The 22,057-nt window shown below is 42.7% G+C and overlaps 1 long non-coding RNA gene across 1 annotated transcript in view; it reads left to right on the top strand.

Annotated features, from left to right (window-relative positions):
- LOC124186403 overlaps positions 1 to 14,895 on the top strand; it is a 34,592-nt gene extending 19,697 nt beyond the window's left edge. Inside the window, exons 3-4 of the long non-coding RNA XR_006871658.1 lie at positions 8,809 to 8,930; positions 14,795 to 14,895. This is a non-coding gene — a long non-coding RNA (uncharacterized LOC124186403). The remainder of the gene's footprint in view (positions 1 to 8,808; positions 8,931 to 14,794) is intronic.
- Positions 14,896 to 22,057: the final 7,162 nt, after the last annotated feature.

Here is a 22,057-nt window from a genome sequence, read left to right as displayed (position 1 = left end):
GGGTTGCGGAAAGGAGCGGGCGGCGGCGGCGGCGGTGGCGGGAGGGAGGGGTGGGTGGTGGTGAGAAACCCATGCAGTGGATACACCTCGACGTTGGCATATTCTCTCTATTCTGGAGGACATTCAGCCCCGGTAATGTGCCGCAGCACCGAGTCGTTTGGAAGGTCCGAATTGCTGGTCGAGACCCACCTGCCTTCACGAGTTTTGGCTTTTGGCGTTAAGAGAGAGAGAGAGAGAGAGAGAGAGAGAGAGGGGACGAAATAGAGAGCGTTAGGAAGGGATGAGAAAAGGAGGTGGACGGGGGGAGTTTGAGCCCCTGAAAACCCCTCGAATCCTCCATGTCGTCCTACGACCCGAACCACCGCCGGACAAACCTCTATAAATTCCCTCAGGATTTTTCTTTCCTCCACTTGCCTTAATTAAAGCCGTCCCTTAGCGCTTCCCGGCCTTCCACCCTCTCTCTAGATTCTCTACCGCTCGTATATTCGCTCTCTCTCTCTCTCTCTCTCTCTCTCTCTCTGCTTTGTCTCTCTCCCAAAATTCACGCGCTTACGTGTGTTTCCAGGGTGTGGGTGTTTGTTCGCTGTGCATCCCCCCCAACCCCCAACCCCCAACCCCTCCACCTCTCGGTTCGAAACTCTATTACACAGGTATAGACAGAAACCACCAACTCCAACTCGAATCCAAACTCCGAACATACAGCAGGCTACCAATTTTCATTCTAAAAAGTAGAGCCGGTCTAATCGGATTTTTTATTTTTTTTTATTTTACCAAAAGTGGTCAAATCAAGATTTGTTTTTTCAATTCAAAGAAATTTCATCTGGGGTTACATAAATGTGAGAAGTATTTGGGCGTAACGATAATTTCTATACTCAACTATATTATCAACAAAATATTTCGTTCGCCGTGTTTTGTATATTTAAAAAATTTCTACTTATTTATTTATTTATTTTTTTCTCACGAAAACCAATGGAATTCCAAATCCGATTCATTCTGTAACCGATTTCTTCACTGACGATCTGGCAATGAAAAGTATTGACAATTCTGTTCGATATAAACGACACATGCTTGCAATATACAAAATTTGATAAAAATGTATAAAATATCACGTGGCCATCGGTTTGTAACGGGTGATTGAAATTATTGTTCACAGTTATTAAACTTTGTTTTTATTTCTCGGGGTAGAAATCATTCTTATTCTTCAACTTCCGTGCAGCTCTGAGCTTTCGCCATTGTACTTCACCTCTGTCTTTACATTAGTCGCAATAGAGCTTTGTGGTATTTTGCGAGGGTGTGGCTTACGATCGTATCCTGTTTTGCCCTGCGCCGCATCTACGCCCCCCTCCCTCATCCCGGCCGTTCACTCTTCTATCTCTCTTCCGCATCCGCGTGATGCGGGTGGAGCAGCAATGTGGGAAACTATAATAATCCGGATGCCGAGGCAACGGAAGAACTCAACGGCAGGAAATTCCGCATAAGAAAATGAGTAAAGAGATAAACGGCTATACAAGCTCTGTTTTTCTTCTCATAAGCCTCGAATGTCGTTCGATTTTGTTGTCTTGTTTTTCGCGAAAGGGCAGAAGGAAAGATTGACATCGATAAAAGAGAAAACGAGAGACAAGATTTTGTTGTTCGTTGATTGAATAATTAGTGGGTAGTATGACTGACGATACGCGGTTTGAGTTGATTGCAAGCTCGACGGGACTTGGGAGACACGGAGAGGATGGATGGTCAAACAGAGAGGGGGAGAAGTGAGAAGGAGGGAGAGAAACAGGGGAGATAATTAATAGACGGCGTCAGTCGAGTCTAAACAGATGGATAGATCGAGACTAATTAGAAAAACGAAGAAGCGAGGCTGATGAAGAGCCGAAGTAGAGAAAGAGGGAGAGTAAAAAATGACAGTAGCACTCAGGAGTGTAAACATAATTAGAAAGGCGTCGTGGTGGAATCGAGAGAGAGAGAGAGAGAGGGAGAGAGAGAGACCTCAGAGTCGGGAATATAAAGGGTTGCGATACGAAGAAAAAGGGGGCTCGTTGTTTGAGGACACACGATCCGCCTTATCCACAAACCCTGCACATGCATGGAGAAACAACAAACGCGAGCGAGCCCGCGAAAAGGAAGAGGAACGAAGATGAAAAAGGGAGGTATCGGGTAAAGAGACGAGGAGGAGAAAGAGGATGAGAAGGTTGGGACACTCAGTGGTCAACGCTAATGGTCTCTGTAAAAACTGTTTGCCCTTCCTCGGGTCGCGCCCAAGTTGGTTGACCTCGTCGACTCGGTTATTCATATCACTAGCCATTCGTGTCACCTTCTCAGATGATCCGGCCTCGTGAATACTCCCGAAAACCGGAACCGAAGGAGCATCAAGACGTACATTTCAAGGCCTGCAGCGTGTCATCACTGGCAGTGATCGTCGCTAATTAAAGACCAACGAGCAGCAGACTATTCGGCACTCCACTTGTGGCACGACACGGTAATACAGTGTCCACGGTATCGATAACGGACGGCCGATACCGTTCGATACGGGATCTGGACACGGTGATCAGCTGTTGCATTCACGCCACACCCGTGGAGCTCCGTTCTGTTCAAGCACTAAACTGACGCAATGATTCTCACGTGGTGCCTAAACGGTCTCACGTGATTACCACCCTGCCACACTGTGACAGGAGAGTTTTCTTATTGCTCAATCCAAAAGGAAATTGGCTGGATATTCAGTATGTCATAGTACATGTCCTACCGATGAAAAGTTCTCATGGACACAAGTACCAAAAATTAGTAGTTTCTGAGATACGGACTTCGGAAGGAAGGAGTCCAGATTTTTTTATATCTATGGATTACGTGATTTTCATAAATTATGAAGCTTCAAGGGGACTTGAAATCGAACAAATCGCTCAAAATACTTCATGGTCGATTCTCAAAGATAGGCAGGAAGCTGTGAGTGATTCCATCGATGCATCGATTCCATCCATGAACTCGCTGGTTTACCGGAAGGATATGCGACGTCGGATTTCGCGGGTAAAACGAAACCCTCCGACTCTTGCAATAATCGACTTGTCCTGTTTTTCATAACAGATTTTAGAAATTAAGTTTAATCAGTGAACCTGACGAACACGGCAGTGTGAAGAAATGAATACCTGAAGATTCTATTCGTCGGAAAGGTTTGGCGCATATATGAATAATGAATGAATCGGAATCCCCAAGCCGACGCGAAAGGTCGGAGGTTTAACGAGGGTGAGGAAAAAGAATCCGGTAATCCGGTTTCACGATTGAAAATCGATTCGGCGATGATGTATATACGATATATATATATATATATATATATATATATATATATATATATATATATATATATATATATATATATATATATATACAAATGCACAACAGCAAAAGACGAGCTCTGGAGGTGATCAGAAGTGGGAGGAAAGTGAGTGCAGTTTTGTGTACCTACCTGCGTGGGTGTTTGAGAAAAAAAAAAAAAAAAGACAAGAGCTAAAAAAAAAAAAGAGCAGTGAACGCGGACGGGATCATAGGGGAAAAACTGGGAAAATCTAGAGCCTGTGGAAGGAGGCGGGAGGTAAAAGGCGGGGTGACATACCTACACCCCGGAAGCTTAAACGCGGAGCAGGCTACTACGCTATGCCATGTGCCGGTTGAAAATATGAATGAAACGAGGAGCTACTGTTTGTCCCTCTTTTCGTTCTTGGCAAACCCCCCGGCCGTCAGTTCGCGTGCGCCGTGACAAAAAACGTACTATCCCAACGACCACGTGGAGTGGTAAGAGACCACCTCTTTCTCGCTTTTTCAACCCGCTCGATCACTCGTTCTCTCTCACTCACTCTCTCTTTCTCTCTCTGTCTCTCTCTCTCTCTCTGCTCAGCATATAACGAACCGCGTGTGCCAACACGTGCAGTTTGTATTCCGACAATCCGCAACATTCCTGTCGTAATTCACACCACTTATTTCGGCGCAATTGCAAATGACTAGTTTTCGTATACTTAGGTAGGAATTATCGGGGCTTCGGAAGTGGAAACACCTTGAACGGAGTTCTCTTTTTATTGTTGTGCTCTTGTTTGTTCAGAGGTAAGTGACGTTCGTAATCAATCTACGTTGGACAAGTATTGGGCAAAGCGGTGATAAGCAGTTCTGTGACAATCGTTAATAAGCTGGCAAACCCATTGACCAAGTTAGAATCTCACGAAAACCGAGTCACTCCGTTATGAAGACTGTGAGGTAGTGTTCTTGTCCTTAATACCGTATGTCATATCACGCTCAACTATCACGATCATGGCCGATGATCGATGGATCCTAACCGAGTTCGGAAGGCCTGCGGAGCCTTGATCCGTATTGCTATAAAACTGTTTTGGTCATCGGTCACGATCAGTTTCTCTTCGGGACAAGCGAATCACCTGCCATAGAAGCGTCCTTTTTGTTCCCACGAATTTTCAGGGGACAACAACAATGACTGTTTTCCATTTTCGATACTCCGGGTGTCGTGCACCTCGGTTGCGTAGGCGGCTAGGAACGGTGAGCTAGGATTGGGCAGCAGCCTGGGCGATCCATACGAAAACGAAGCGAAACGACGGAGGGCGGTTAACGAGGGGGTCGCAGGTAGGGGTTGGTTAGTAGTGTGCACGGATATTCACGCCAGGTCTCGGTGTGAGGGTAGAGTGGATGCCTTGGTTAGCTGGTGTGGGTGGTTACTATTAGAAGGGGTGGTCTTAGGCGGTCGGTTGGAGGACCGAGAGGGTTGAAAAGGGTGACGCTGGGGGATGGCGGTGAACTAAGCGAGGATAAAGGAGGGACGCGGGCAGGCAGGGAAGCGGGAAGAGGGACAGACGCGGAGAAGTGCCGAGGACGATCAATAAGGAACCACCGAACACCAGCCGCGCTCTGCCCTGGTGGGGGTCTTACCAGAACCTCAAGCCGGCGGGGCCTCCGCTGCTTAGAGACCGCGACCCTCGTGGAGGGGCGCGATCCCGGCTGTCGAAAGAAAGAACCGAGAAAATTTCCTGCGACGTAAATGGGGCGCAGAGGTGGCGGGGGTCCCGAGTCCCGAGGGTGAAGGCAGCCTCTGGCTATCCCTGCTACGGACTTTTCCCCGGTATACTCCCCTGCACGTTGGGAAACAGGGACCCGGGGTAACTCGGCGTCCGCTTTTTAACTCATCCTCCTCTCACTCAGCCTTCCCGCAGCAACACCCGTCGCTCGATTTAACGCTCCCGCTATCTAATCTTTAATCCCTCACTCTTCTCTCTCGTTTCGATCGTTTTTCCTTATTTAGTTACTTTATTCGGGTATCAGTACCGCCTATAGGATAACACTGACGAGGAAGAAGAGATTATAATTATTTTCACTATTGAAACGATTCTCTTGCCATTCGATTTCATGATCCTGGTAGTCTGATCAATCGCTGTTTAGATCTGTTTGGACTAGTCGTTACAATCGCAGAATGATTTCAATTTTTCACTACGCGGTACAAAGAGAAAAATATATTTATTCAAGGTACGATAGTATCGATCATTTTTGACAACTTATCTTGACCTTAAATCAAAGCTGAGGACAACTTTACAATGTTTTTTCTTCGGTTTATCGAAGCATCGGAGAGAAATACTTGTCGTATAATAATGACAACGATTTTATGACAGTCCAAATTCATGGTTCAAAACTGCGTATCCTGAACTAGCAATTCAATCGTGCGCAGTTCGCAATTAGATCCATTGTCTCTTCATTCCGCAAGTCGAATCATTCCATTCCTCCACAATCCTATGCTAAACCAAAAACATGGCGTAATCACGGTTGTCTATGGGTCCTCAGCCTTGGATTCATGGCTTGGCCTCACCCAAGCCGCGATAGTCGTAACCATTTTTCATCAATTACCTTGATCCGCAATCAAGATTCAGGACAACGTGCATGATATTTTATTTCATCGTACTGTCTCACGACAGAAAAGTTTTATCGTTACAAAAACAGTGTCTTTTTTTTTCTTCAAAGATCAAAATCGTGGCTCAAGACAACGAACCATGGAGAAATCCTTTGCCTGCTCGTTCCATACTCGTGAAATCGCTAATTCATTTCTGATTAGTAGAAATCCAAGCGTTCGGAAACAACGATTCGAACAAAGAGAAGGATGTAAGTCAGCGTCGAGTCTCAAGCCCGGTATCCTCTTCTTCGTCCGTCCATCGACTCGACTCCCGCGTCCTTTTACAATCCAACGTGATCGAACCAGGGTTCGAGATAACGGTCTTCTTTTCGAACCTCTCCGCGAGGGTCTCTCGGTAGCTGTTGTCAGACATATTGGTACTGGTTCTTGAGGCGTTGGGCGAGGTAGGTAGGTAGGTAGCTTTCCTGGGGGTGATGAGGGGGTGTGAGTGGCGGTTGGCTCTATTGATCTGTAAGACTACCACCGTACATACTGACTGCCTGCCTGCCTACCCACCTAACTCCTAACTCTCTCCGCCGCTCCCTCTCGCTTCTATTCTCTTCTCTCTCCCTTCGTCCCTCCGCCGCCACCCTTAGCGCCGGCTTAGTAAGGACTGCCCCACCCCTAAGACCCTGGTCCGCGACCACCGATAGTCGACCATCCTGCATTTTCATCCATTCCCGATTCTCTCAACGCCTTTTCACTTTTTCCCGATACTTTTCCTACGCTGTACGGTACGTTTTTATCGCGCTACCGCTAACGCGAAATCGACTTGGCACCGTTACTCGCTTCCTGCCTGTTGCGCACCGAAGAATCAAGGAGGGAATTTTTTCCCCGCAATATTTGCAGAAAGCCGGGTAGCCCGATCTTCAACGGGATGAAAAACGGAAATAGCTCCGTGTACATTTGTTCGATCAAATCTCTCACTGTATGTCCTTCACAGCTCGAAAAGATCGAGACTATCGCTATCCGATCGTTGCCTTATCACTGTCGATGGTAATTACAATTTAATCACGGGAAGTGATTCGTCATACATTGATACGGGACGATTGCAACGATCAGGCTACATCCCGCGGATTCAATTGGCGCTCACGTTTCTACAAGTGTATCGATAATATGGTCAATTGTTTCGAAATGGATATTAAAAGTAATCCCGTCGTTGGTATATTCCGCTTATCTTGTATTGACCTATTATTTGCAGATTAGAAAATGCGAGAAAAGTCATAGCAGCTCGATTTTCACCTGAAATTAAATAATTTCAGTGTTTACGAAATCGATGATAGGTATAACATTAAGCGTAATAATTTTCAATATATAATCTCAGGAGGAAATTCCCTCAGTGAAATAAACGATACTGTTCATTCGTTTTCGAGAAAAATGTCGAGAAACAGTATATTAGATTTATTTTTAATTTTTTATTTTTTTTTCAACCTGAAGAAACTACAAAAAAATTTGGTTCTCCAAACTTCGCTTAGCTTTCGTGAAAAACACCAACTGAGGAAATACAAGAGAATAAGGGAAAGCGTAAAAGCATTCTTCCATCTGTCAGCCACCCCAACACCTCGATTTTGATTTTCGTCCTGTGCAGAACAGTTAGAATTTATGGCGCAGGATATGGACACCCAGAAGAGTAAGCGAGAGGGTGAAACCCGTAGAGAAAGATAGGAACCTCGGTGTTCATCCCTCTCTCTCTCTCCGGGTCTTCGGCTCCTTCCATCCCCACGTGCCCGTATACGGCGAGGTCGTCATGATAGGGGGAAATTTTTCTTAGCTACCCCTTGCGTCGGTCGGTCCCAGCTTGCGGCGCCCGCCCACCATTTCCCGGGCTTCCAACACCCATGCAAAACACACCCTTACAAAGGTATTCGGTCCGGCTTACCGTCAAAACGCAAACTCAAACACCCCCTACCCCCTCCCTCCCACACACACGCACACACACACACACACACACACACGTACATCGCGTGGCGGAGAAAACAGAGGGATGAGAATGCGGGACGTGAGATTAAATTCTAACGCCACCCTCGCTGCCGCCGCCCAGGCATTTTTCTTACCTCGCCCTACGTCGAGGGCGAAGAAGAGAAGGAGGGGGTGAAATGGGAACAAGAGAGAAAAGCGGCTCGCGTGTGTCGGAATACACGTACGTACATACGTGGCCAAATTAATACTCGAGCGTAAACTATCTCCCTCCTTCTCTCGCTTCTATGCCTCGGCTTCTCCTTCCTCCTTCTTCTCCTACAGCACACCCTTTGCTGGTACATAAGGTATACACACACACACACACACACACATTCATATACATATATCGTATAACAAACACGTACGGGAAACTGGAGAGACGATTAAGGATGTGTGGAGAGGCGGAGAGGAGAGAGAGCGAATTGTGCTTGGAACCACACCGACCATACCTCCCCCCCCCCCCCCCCCCTCCTCAACCCCCTTGGAGATACGTACAGGGGGTGGATTTCTAGCCGCCATTATTTAGCGTGCTTAGGAGGAAACTCCGGCGGCCAATTTCCCCCGTTCTTCTTGTCCGCCTCTTCCAACCCTTCCGTACACCCTGAAAGCCACCCCCTACCGCCCACCACCCACCACCCCCTCGGCTTACCGCCCGCTCTGCCTCGATCCAGCCCTCGCCTCGACGATCATGCAGCAAGGAAATTCGCTGTAAGGAAGTAACGAGAACGATCCGCGACGTCGCCCCGCATACACGCTGCTTCCATTCCACGATCAATAGCTCGTGTTATTTGCCCCCCTTTTTCTTCGCCCCTTAATTCTACATACGCCGTAGGATATTACCACACGCGACGGATTCGTACGATTCTTAAATCTGTTTAATTTGTTACATCGTACGAGATTTTCATTCGCGTTACGTTTATTTTCAGATTTCAGAAACGATGGACGAATCGGATCTCATGGCCTACGATCTATGGCGTATTCCATTGTTTACGTACACCTCTTGCTTACACTTGGCGCTTAGGCGGATGCATCGAAACTCTCATATAATGTGAGTATAGTGTATCCATGTTTCGTTGCTTTATCGCGACCGTTGATTATCATTATTATTATCATTATCATAATGTCATTAAGCGCGATATATTTCGATAAGATTACGTGTTATACTGCAAGGAGCGTGGAAAAAAAGATGAATAAAAATCTTGAGAGTACAGTTCCCACTCGGTGTTATGACATTAAAAGGTGAAAACAGATCGTCGATTGACGCGGTCTGCGGGTAACACGATAATAATAATAATAACAACAACAACGATAGTCATAATAATTTTAACGACAGTGAGGATGATAATTGTGAAGCAACAAAGGCTCGATATCGGGTTTAATATAGATAAATCGAACGCGGGGGGTATAAATACTCGATTAAATCTTTGGCCGATTCTTGCGCGTACATTATATATATAAAATAATGATTACAATTAAAACAATCGGGTTTTATTATGCTGGTTTGAATCAGGCTCGATAATCGTTTGTGACACAAATACGTCAATACGTCAATCTTTGTATAGAATCTTAACGCAAAGATACGTATTGTATAATGTAACTCCGAATCAATCGCCGATAAGTTGGCGTTCAATTATTATACAGTTTGATTCGTACCTTGCTTTCTTTTATATCGTATTTCCGATAGATATTATTTATACGGCTTTATTGTTCCTTGGATTTTTGCGTTCGTCTAGAGGATGTAGAAAAATGATCGCAGAGCACAAAAGAGGAAATTATTGAAAATTACATTATAGGTGTATAGGCGAAAGTATCTAGAAATGGATGTCGAATTTCGGAATAAGTAGAAAGATGAAACTTTTGGAAAAAATAAAATCGCTTTTCATACATTCGTCTGGTCACGAATTCTTAATATTCTTCTTCTGGTGTTAGAATTATGGTATTGTAATTTTTTTATTTTGGTACATTTTAACATTAGCTCAAAAATTAACTTATTGCAGTGCTCAGATTTTAATACAAAAATACACTGAGAGGATCGATATAAATACCGTCACCTGATCCCCAGTATTTGGAAATGGTCGGTATAAGTTAATGCATTACTTCTTTATTTGTATAGTTTTTGCTTAGTTTCATGACTATAATTTTAAAACTAAACTGTAACCAATAGGAAAAAAGATGCATTATTGCATCGTTCTTTTTTTCTAAACCGCATGAAAATCATTTCGAAGCGGGACGAGCGAAACAAATGAAAGAGTAGAACCAAAAAAATAAGTGCAGAATTTTTCGAAAAGAACGTGCCATTGAATTACATTACACAGGTTTGCAAAAAAATTTGTTCTTTCAGTTGTATGAGACGGTTTTGTTAAATAATAAGTTTTCAAGTATGCTAAATCCAAAGTTGACTTCCATTTCCTTCCATCACGTACAGTGTTTCAGAAAAATCCAAGGTGCTTGCATGAAAAAAAGCATAACAATAATTACAAAAGCCACCATTTTATTACAATGAATCAAAGAATATTTCATATAAAATTAAACAAACAATTTCTTTATGAAATGTAGCCTAAGACTTCGTATTCATTCTTTTCGCCTATGCAACATTTTCTTCGTCTCTTTCAACGCTTTCCATTTTCTTTTTCCCTGTTTACATTCATTCTCGAGTCTCGCTCCGATACACGTATTAAATAAAAACAAGAAATCGATTTTGAGTAGGATTTTTAGAATCCAAAAATAGGATACCACATTTCCAATTAAACGGTAGTTTTACTCTAAACGAAACTGCAAACACGAGTCTCAAGAAAAAACCTGACGCGACGGAACCTTTCAAGTATTCTTCTCTCTTTCGGCGAGTGAAAATCCATAAGAAACATTATAAAAAAAGAACCTGTGCAATTTTTTGCTCGCAGACTTGCGTTAACGAAAATATTACTCACCGTCGTCTTAGAATACTTTCATGCCGGACTGTACGTTCCGGGTGGACTTAGATTTAGGGGCTGTTCGTTGCAGGGGGTAGTTTCGGGGGTTGTGGCCCGGCGGGTTCAAAGAGGAAGGGGTTGAGGGGGAGGTTAGGTTCGCATTTACATAGCGGAGCTGCCTGCCAGGCGGTCAGGGAGAACTAGATGACTAGGCGGGGGGTGTTAAGAGCGAGGCTAGTGGCGGAGACCGGGGTTGAAACGGGGTGGCTATTCGGGCAACATGGCCGACTGACTGCCCCGCGCGACGACGACTTCCGCCAACACCGCGATCATTATACACCGAACCATTTCTAGTACGGAGAGTCAATATAACGTCCCACGTTAAAATTTGACGAAAGATTTCGTCGGGCCGAGTTTACGTTGGATCGTTATGTCGATAATCGTACGTGCGTCGGAGTTGCCTTTTTTTTTATCGTGGAAATCTCGAGAAGTACACATTGACTTTTGTTTACACTCGCTTGCGCGTAATTGGCGATATTTGTTTGTTTGGAAAATTTTTTACTCGATTGATCGACTTGGAATCGTGAGAAATTGATTTTCTTGGGATAGAATCAGCCAACTTTGAGTAACGCTTGCTTTTTCAGTGTTTGAATAACAGTTGAATAAATTCTGCTCCTGACAATTGATCGTCGGATCTTGAAAAAAAAAATTTGAAACAAAACGATCATCTTCGTCAGCATAGATTAAATGATTTTTAAGGAATCGCCATTTCTGCGTTTTACAATTTTGTTTCTCGAGTATTGATGATAACGTCATATTTCAGTCGAACGAAGTATTAAGTTTTAACATTCGAAACTGGATTTTTCTATTTTTCGTGATAATTTCAGTTATGGTAAAGTGTACTTTAGAATATGATTGAAAAGAGGCAATAGAACGAGGAAGAAGAAGAAGGAGAAGAACAAGAAATAAAACGATTATAGCGTACAAAAGAGAGCGATTTTTTTCCGAATCGCACGTATCTTCTACAGCTTCGCATTTCCGTCAGAAGGAAAAAGATAACGATAACCGCATTCGTAAGATATGAAAATATTTTCACACCTCGGGAACCGTGAAATATCGAATCCAAAAATTGTTTGATAAACTGCAGTTTATCTTCGAAGAAATAGAATGAAAATGAAGAAAAATCGAAAATTTCTCACGTATCGTAATTAAACTCGTGAGAATCTTTACAGTTTACTTAAAAACGACGAACCGAACAACCAAACAGCCAATTTCGTAACGATAATTCGTCAGGAACGATCAAACCGTGAAAGTTGGGCATTATTCGTGCGCGTATATAGCGACTCGAGGCTTAGTCCTAATTTAAGGGTGGAAATGAAAACCACCCCCTGGTAGCTCGTGCTAATTTAAGGCCGACACTCGCCGCTCATTTGTTTTAACCGCTCTCGCTGCTTTAGTCCACCGGGATGTTGAAGAGGGTTGATGATAACTCCGCGTCGTTGCAGAATTCAGCCTCGACGCTATTGCACCGAATGAAATGATCAACCGCAACCGAAAACTATGTTTGACTCACCTCTCAACATCGCGAATATCCCGAACTTCAATTATCAACTTGGATTCTCCATTTTACAGCATCGTCAATTTTTATTTTTTTCTATCTAATTAAATTGTAATCTCGTTTTCATCGCCCAACCTCTCGATGTTATATTAAACTTTTTTCAAAACCATCTTCTCCCGTTTTCGCACCAAATAGCAGATTATTTTTTCAGGAAAAAAATAAGCTGTAAAAAATTTCGAGTCACTTTGGTGTTAAATTTGAATCAATCTCTCGCATAATCGGATAATCCTTTTTCGTTATTTTGTTTTAATTAGTCAATTCCACTCAAGATTCTTAAAAACTTACATAAACCGGTGTTGAGTTCGTGCAAATTTAACTTAGGTACTCCGCTTTTTACGAATCTGGAACGAAACTCGAACGAGCTGCTCAAAAATTTGATCAAGCGTCTGCAGAGTAAAATTCGTGCAAATTTATTTATTCAAATTTTGCACGTATCGCGTTTTCAAGGGCACACAAAATACCGGAAAAATTTACCGAGTTTTCGAATCGGCGGTCAGTAAGGAACTGCTGTAAATGTTTCTGTAAATTGTATACACGCATTCGGCCCCCCGGCGAAGCCGAAAAAGTTGCAGGACAGGATTCGATATGAATATCCAAGGTTAGCTTCGTTTTTACGTTTCATTCCTGTTCTCCTTTTTGTCTTCTCCCATCTTCTCGCGTCCGTTTTTATTATTTTCCCGTTCCTCCGCACTCGGGGATCACAATGAGACCCGTTGCAACGGCTGGGGGTCCAGGATTCCTCTTCTTATTTTCCGGTCCAGGTGGGGTCCGCACCGGTTGATCTGGTCCTGCTCTCCTATCCTCGTCTCAGCATCCGTTGCATCTCCAGCTGATACCGAAACCGAAAAAACCAGTCTGTTGCTCCCCTAAGCCGCTGGACCCCCCCGTGAATTACCGGACTTGTAAATCCTGATCGTAGAAAATTATTCCTTTTGACAGAAAGGAAAATTTTTCCTCTTTCGAGTATTTATCGGGACTCCGAGTTGAGGTTCGATTAATTGCTGTGAAAAATAATGATGACGAATTTTTAAACAAGGATTGTCCGAAATACTGCAACGTTAATTCCTGTGAAAAAATATTTTTATACCTTGGTGCAACACATCGTTTGACATAAATCAAGCCTGATTATTTTCATTCTTTCGACCGAGCTTTTCCACCATAATATTCGAAATCCTTTTGCAAATTTTCTCCCCGATCGGATCAAGTAAGGAGTTTGTAAAATTTTTCCTCGGCATATTACATACGTGACGCGATTATTTCTCGTCAATCGTCGCGCGCGGTTTTCTGTAACTTCAGAAAGGATGGAAAAAGGTACGATATACAGGCACTCACATACGGTCGTGTGCAGAAGCTCCGCACACATACGTGCATAATTCGCTCACACGCGCACGTCGAAGGAAACTTTATCAGCTCGCGACGCTGTGCGGGATGCACGGTCGGAAGGGTTGGCGGCACGGAAGGGGCGAAAGGGTTGAGGCCACCATTTATTTTCCACCCCTGCCTCGCCACCCACACCACCCCTAGACCCGGCGGACCGCCATGCGGGCATCATTAACGCCGGCCTTAACCACCCCCTGCATCCCCCTGCAACCCCATGCAGCCTCTATCTTATGGCGCTGCCTTCGTTTGCCCGTGGAAAATAGCGGGGGATGGTTCGGCCCTTAGTTCTTGTGTTCTCGGATATTCCCTTGGAAGAGGGAAAGAGAATATTTATAATTAGAGAAGGCGGATAAAGGGATGGAGGCGTTAAGGGATTGAGGGAGGGTCTGACGGGGTGGAGAAAATTAAAAGAAACGAGTTGAGGAATTATACATCTTCTTTGCCTTCTTGTTGTAAACTGCAACATTTTTTTTTTATACCCAAAGACGGAAAAGCGTCGAGCAAATTTGTGACGAATGAAACGTTGCGATAAAAGAAGAAGGAGACGAAAATTTTTGAGGAGATAATAGACGTTATGAAAATACAAAGATACAGGTGATCAAACTTGTCCAATTTTCACATTTTATCAATTATGTCAACGCAATTGTCTCTGCGGTGACATATTTCGTCGAAATGTCAGAACAAGACGGAGAAAACGAAAATGAAGAGAAGAAAAAATTCACCATTGGTCAATCTAATAATAGTTAATATAAATATGAAAAACCAATTACCAGAAAATATCGAGAATAAGAAAAAGAAATTAACGGATCAATTGATAATCAACTTGAATAAATTTTTACAAGTAATTCTTGCTTCTCAATTTTCTTCAACTTCTTCATATAAATTCATTTACTCTCTTTATCTTCTCTTCTGCGTTCTTTAATCGAACAAGTATTAGATACGCGTAAGATACGGTAAATAAATAAAAAAAAAAAACAACTGCATTTATTTTTTCTATATTTACAGCGTTCGTTGGCTCGATGATTTTTACGAGTCAAGATTGAAACATCGACACGTTACCACAACGCACTTCGCAGACTTGGGGAAAACAAAAAATGTGAGTCTTTGTACACCTTATCATTTATTTCTTTTTCTCGATACATCGATAAAGATAACGATAAGCCTCCCGGGATTCAATTATTCGCGTCTATTGATGCATCGCGTGTTCTTTTAAATACGCCTACACATAAATGCGTGGGTATACGATCGCAGAAAATCCTTTTTTCCCGTTCGATCCACCCACCCGAAATTGTGTACATTATGTACAGAGAGACAGAGAGAAAGAGCGAGAGGGAGAGAGAGAGAGAGAGAGACGCAAGCGTTTAACAGGAATATATACGGTCAGGTCTGCCGTTAGGGAAGTGCAACAGGTGTGCTTAATATATACGTATATGTATACATACACGATGTATATATATGTATATATATATATATATATATACGCATATAAAAGTCGAGAAAAAGAAATCGGAATTGAACAAATTTCCTCTCTTTCTTACACGCCGCTTTATTCCTTTCTTCGGCAGTATTTCGATAGCTCGTCTTCTTCTCTCTACGAGAATATTTGCGAAAAGCAGCAGCTTAAACATGAATTTAGAAAAAGAAATGTCACTGTGACTTTGGGATTCTGAGATTTGAATATTACAATACACTGTGCAAAGTTAGTAAAATTTCTTCTTTACCTCTTACGTAAAAAATGTTGTCCATGATTCAACTGAAATGTGAAATCAAACCTAAGTCTGCAGTAAATTTTATTTTATTATTTTATTATTTATTTTTATTTCGTGACATACCTGTCATGTGTCAAGTTAACTGGACGAAAGAAACAAAAAAATAATATTGTCAGAAGAGAAGTTTTTATCAAAAGCAACGATGTGGATAAACTTTTATAGCAATAACGGCAAGCTAAAAAATCAGATACCTTTGACAATTAATCAATGAAACTTGTCAAGAATGCTGCTTTCTTTTTTTTTTCCTGTAATTTCAACTTGCGAGCCTGAAATCTGTAACAGTGCAGTAATTATAATTTATTTGACGCGTATAACAGTTCTGCATTAAACGGGAACGATGCAGTTCTTCTGTAACGCAGAAGCTTGGAAATTCAGGGCTGCGATGTGAATACGCGTGCATGCGTTTATGTACGAATGTCTGTGTGTGTATTAATAATCGCAGGTTATTAATTCTGCAATTAAAGTTCACCATGCGCACGGCGACAGCAGCAGCAGTCGCACAGGTTAATGTAACATAATAAGGCGCAGTGCACTTCATACGCGATATGGAACAAGCGATTATAAATGACAACGTAAAAGGAGGCAATTTCAATTGCCCGAAGAAATAAAAAATCGCTACCGTCAGCCATTCAATTAATCTCTCTTTGTCTCTTGTCTGATAAAAGAAACAAATTCACCGGATTGTTAAAAGCGATTTCGAACAAAAAGAAGGACAGTCTGAGGATAGTGAAATAAAATAAAATGTATTAATGAAAACAAGGCGCGATTTAGAAAAAAAAAAAAAAAATCACACACTTGGAAAATGATTGTAAATCTGATTGACGAATGAATTTGAATACGTGGTTGTTACGCAGGCTGGTACTTTTTCTTTTTTTATTTGTCTTCCCAATAAAAATAAATTCGACTCTATGCGGAGTCTTTGAAAGAACTGTAAAACGACCATCGTCCAAGGATAAAAGAAAACAAGTGTTTCAAAAACTTCAACTCTCTCAAATTCATGTAAAATGCCGTTCGGGTGATTCAAAATCAAAGTACATTAAATCAATGACATTTTACGGAAAGCGTAGAGTCACCGTGTACGGCATTATCTAAACTTTCATCTAACCCGGCCGGTTTTCATCTAATGCCTCCATCCCCCCCCTTCACCCTCCTTTCAACCTTCCTCCCCTATTTTCTATCCCCGAGTGAGGAAGGGTTAGAAAGGAGATCGCGTACGTGTTTGCGTGAATGCGTGCGTGTGTCTACGGGGTGGAGCTAAGCACGGGGGTGAAACCAAAGGTGGGGGAGGGGGAAGGGGAATGAAAGCTGCGGTTCGTCTACGTCACACACAAGTGCAACTCGCCTAGGCGGTAAGGATTTCCATGGATTTACAACCCTTTCTCTGCGCTAGACGAAAATCAAAGTTCTTCGATATTTTAGCGATTTATAAATTTGATTTCGAAAAGCAATTATCTGAGAAAAAAAGCGGGGGACGAAATTGAGAATGCTCGAGATGATGGGAATGACGGTGGCAATGTGGTTACAAATGTAGCCATTCTTTTACATTCTTGCGAAATTGTTCGATAACATATTGTTTATTTGCCCAATTAAAATTGATTGACGATTCTTACTCTTTCATGGTTAGGTACGGAATTTGCTCGGTGTGACATTAGCGACGAGTTATCCTTGAAAACATTCCTAATATCATTTTATATTATTCTATTCAAGTGCTTATTCATACATCGTTTCATACGGCGTTGAATAAAGTCGGCAACTGATTCTGACTCGAGTTTGAAGATCTTGGTTATAAAAAAAAAAAAACTGAATCAGAACGTGAAAGTAATTCAAAACTAACGTACGAATGACTTTGAAAGGCACAGTGTAGAGAACTGGAAACCTTTTTACCACCCCCTCACGGGATGCTCTTCTCTCTCTATTCGCACCCTCCACCCCCCTTAATAAACTCACATTCTTAAGCACGACGACTTAATTTACATTTTAACTGCTTTGTATAAAAACTCCGTCGTCGAGTCATCGTTCCACCATTCGCATAAAATTTCAAATCTTTCAACCACCTTCGTATCTTGTTCTTTAACCGAAATTTTATTACTTATACAATATCAATTAGTATTGTAATTCAATGAAACCATTCATTACGTGAAAAATCCTGATCGAGACTAAAGCCCTGAATATTTTCAGAATTTAGTTATAAAAAAATTGTGCCATTTCAACTTGCGTGGTTGAAGTGAAAATAAAAAACAGAATCTTTCAGCCTTGCAATTGCAAATTCAAAGATTACCAACAGTACAACGGTAAAACCGAGAACTGTAAAAATATTTTCAAACTGTGAAAAATCGCGGACCTGTAAGCGCGGAAAGAAGAACCAAAAGGGGGGGGGATGGTGGGGATGAAAGGGGTCGAGATTCGCACCTCCGGATAAATAAATGTTGAATAATCTGGAAGGGGTGGGTTCAGGGGGTTGATGGGACGGCCCGCGCCGCGCCGATGATAATCTTGTATAAAAACCGAATTCGGGGGGATGAGGGCGCTATTTATTCGGGTTTAATCACCGCGTGCGCAGGCAGGCGGGCGGGCGGGCGGGCATCAGCGCGGCGCGAAGAGTGTTAAAACGGCAAAGCGGCGGAGGCCTGGATCGGGGGCGGCGGGGGTGGACGAACCCGAAAAAGACGTCGGCCTGGTTCAATACCGGGAATCGGGAGCGGCGCAAGCGCCTTCATTTTGTTTTTCCACCGGCGCGTTTTCCTTTTTCCAACATGGCCGCTGTCTCTGAGCCTAGTCTCCCACGTCGGTAACGTCGCACCGCTTCGGTCGCGCGCCCTCTTTTACCAGCCGAGTCTGCGCCGTCCCGAGGACCACCCCGTACTCTCAGAATTTTAACCCCTTGGGGGAGGGAAAACTTACCGAGCCGCCGTCGAGTCGACTGCCCCGCCATCTTCAGGACTCGACGCTTCTACCCCTGCCACGCAAGTCTTTTGGCGCTGCTTTACCGTTGCTCTGTCTTCTCACGGCTCCCCTATTTTGTGCTTTTTTCTTTTCCACTCGTGAAATTTATACTGAGCTCAATTTTGAATTTATGAAATTACACAAGATCTAAAATTTATCACGATGAACGTTTTTTTTCTTTTTTTTTATCCGATCGACGATCATTGGAAAACTGTCAAAAATCTCTATCGACTTCAACGAAAATCATATCATTTTAAATTCTTTTGCTTTAGATTCGATCTTGATTAAATTAAAAAAAGCAACACCTTGTGTTAATTATTTTTTTCCCAACAAGGCGCTGCTTGAACTTGCTTAAAAATGATCGGTGAAAAATAAACTCGAGCAAATCAAATGATATGAAAGAAGAAAAAATTTAAGTAAACTTCTAAAAGCAGATGTATTTAACGTTGATAGAACTGATATGAAATTTCTGTTAGCGAACAGGAATGAAAAGCGAAGAGGTTTGATGACTAAAATTATTGTCAAGTAGACGGACAAATTGTATATAATATAAACATAAGTATATATACATACATATATAATATATATAACGTATAAATTTGTAGAGATCGAAAACTACAACCGATATAAATTCTTGTAAATATAATAACGTAATAAATTTCATCCCCCATTCAACTTGCTTTTTCCGTATCAAAAAAGCCTTCGGAAAATTTTCCTTATTATGCAGTACAACCGCATGGTGCAGGTCCATTTTCTGATCGCGAGCATTGCATCCGTGACCTGGAACATAAGATGAGATATACTTTTTAGTTCGCGTATCTTTCGTTCTATGTCGAGAATAATACGAATACGATTTTTCCTCTCTTAATTAGTAAGTATCATTGTGCGATTCAACTCGTAACGATATAATTATACAAAAACAACAAAGAAAACAACAAGACAAAAAACTTTCGAACGACAATTTCATTTCCCAAATTTCCCGTAATAAAATGAATGAAGAAAATAGAAATGAAGGGGGAAACAGAAAAAAAAAAAAATTAAAAAACGCAGTGAAGTAAAATAAAATAAACTCTGCAGAGGGTATAATATCGTTGGGGGGAGGGTGGGGAGGAGGGAGGGGGAGGATTGCTGCTGCGAGCATTTCGAGAAAGAGGAGGATGAACCCGATTTAAACGACACCGTGGCGCCGCCCCCGAGCCGGGGGTGGCTCTATACGGCTATTCATACGCGAGGCAATTTTCTCCTTTGCGTCTCCTGCTCATGTAACCTGCGCACACATATACATATATATGTATACATATGTATATAATCAACATGAGGCGAAACCAAGTGTGCGCGGAATAGATGCTGCAGCATCCCCTGCAACTTAGGCTGGTACGAGGGAAACTTTGTGCAGCTCTAAGGGTGAAAGGAGGATGAAAGGAGCCGGAGGGAAGGGGTTGAAATTGTGCAATTTTATTTTACAAACGCCATCGTGGGTCTCGTTTTTTTCCATTGCCTTTTACATTTCGTTTTGCTTTTTCATTGAAGCAATGTTTTAAAATTAAGGCTGTTAAACCTAATCTCCAGCAGGGAAAAGAGGCGCGCGGGGTTTCGGGGTATAAAAATGTGGCGTTCGTTCGCTCGCCCCCCCCCCACCTAGCAGCCAGAGCAGGTTAAATCGCCCTACGAAATGTTCTTAATATCTGTCCGGCCTGGATTATATACGCAAGTACTATTGCATGTATTATACACACCTGTATATATAAATATACACGAGGCGGAGGGCTTGTGTGGGTCTAATTATATCGTACACACGTTTTTTGCCTGTCCTCTGCCAGTGAAAGTGAGATTTTGTTCATTTTGTGCATTCTGTACTTTTCTCTCTCTCTCTCTTTCTCTCTCTCTATTCCTTCGCAAATTCCTCTGCCCTTAACTGTAAGATTTCTACAAATTTTACTCGTTAATTTCAATCTAACCCGTGGATCAGTTATTTCGATGAATATAAATAAATATACTGGAAAAGCGTTTTGAACAAAGACGCTAGAAAATAACGTAAATAAATTTCACAGCTTAATTTATTAGTCACAATTTTCCGAGCCATTGGCTTCTATTTTTGCGACTGATCCTTTCGCATTTTTCTATTCCACTTTTGCTTTTCTGTTACAGGTTCGTTTTTGGTAAAACCTTTGCCGGGTGAATTCGCAGCATCCAACTACGCGACGATGGTTCCGCAGTTTTCCACCTTGCAAGAGAGCTGGGCTGAAAAGGGTTTGGAAAACTCTCGCATGGCGCAACAAACCATCGAAACCATGAATACACGTGTAAAGGTAAGCCACACGCAGATACACGCATACTAATTCGAGCTGAAATATCGCCGTGCGAATTATCATACACAATCTGAAATTAAAGGACCGAAATTTCGGGCGTTGAGGGCGGCGGTAAAGGTGGGGGGGGGGGGCGAGGAAGAGGGAATGGAAAATAATTTCGGGTAGCTTCGCGTTTCCCGCAGCCTCAAATTTTCGGGGGAAAATAGGAAGGGGCCATTGGTGCGAGCGATGGAGGCCGAAAAGTAGAGGAGAGAAGAGAAGAGAAGAGAAGAGAAGAGAGAAAATGAGGAGAATTCGCCCGTTCCCGGTTGGCGAGAGCGAAAACCCCGTATAAATATATATATATATATTCACCGGCTTACACAGACGCGGCTGTACGAACATTCGCGAAACGTGGCGGAATCTCTCTCCTTCTCTCCTTCTCTCTCTTTCTCGCTATCCCATTCTATCATTCTCTCCCTCCAGCTGGGTGGAGAGAAATTTTGCCGGTGGGGTATTTTCACCTTTTTACCCCTTTTTGGTTCTTTCCCTCCCCCACCACTTTTTTTCAACCTCTCTTTTATTCTTTTTCGTGAGAGAGGGGGGGGTTTTCCAGGCAAACCTGGGATTTTTCTTCACCGGCGTCTGCGCGGCCACGCCCTTACCAGCGATGGCGTCCTCGATTCTCAACGCAACGGGAAAATTATTATCATCCTCCGAGAACCGGCGCAGCATGCGGGAGGGGGGGGGCGGTTCCACCGGTCGTTGCGAAAATTTTTTTCCTCCCCTGTAACGTCGCCTTTTTTTTTTTTATTTCATTTCAGTATCAATTTTTGTTGGTTTCTTTCCCCTGTCATTTTTCTTTTTTTTTTTTCCATCGAGTGGGGGATGGGGGGGGGGCGACTTTTTATCCTCTTCCACTCACTCTCTACATCTCCCTTAATTTTTCGAACGAGAAGAGCGGAGGGACGATCTCATCTCTTTTACTTCCCCTATTCACAGAGAAAGAATTTTTCTTATACCGTCAATTCGTTTCTTTTTTTCACCCTTCTCGCAAATTTTCCTTTGTACGATTACAAGCCCCTGCTAATCCACGGTGTAAGGGTGGAGATATCAGAGGGCAGAAATGCTGGGAATTATAAACGGGTATGATAATGTCGTTCAAATCAACTTCTTTGATGTTCTCTCATTTTTTCGTTCTCCTTGTGATGTTTGTTTTCTCCTGTTTAATATCGGAAGCCTTGTTTCCTCTTATTCTTCACTTACAA

The sequence above is a fragment of the Neodiprion fabricii genome, chromosome 7 (assembly GCF_021155785.1).
Source record: "Neodiprion fabricii isolate iyNeoFabr1 chromosome 7, iyNeoFabr1.1, whole genome shotgun sequence".
Classification (NCBI taxonomy): domain Eukaryota; kingdom Metazoa; phylum Arthropoda; class Insecta; order Hymenoptera; family Diprionidae; genus Neodiprion; species Neodiprion fabricii.
The sequence above is the reverse complement of the archived record's forward strand: the minus strand, read 5'-3'. Positions and strand labels throughout refer to the sequence as shown.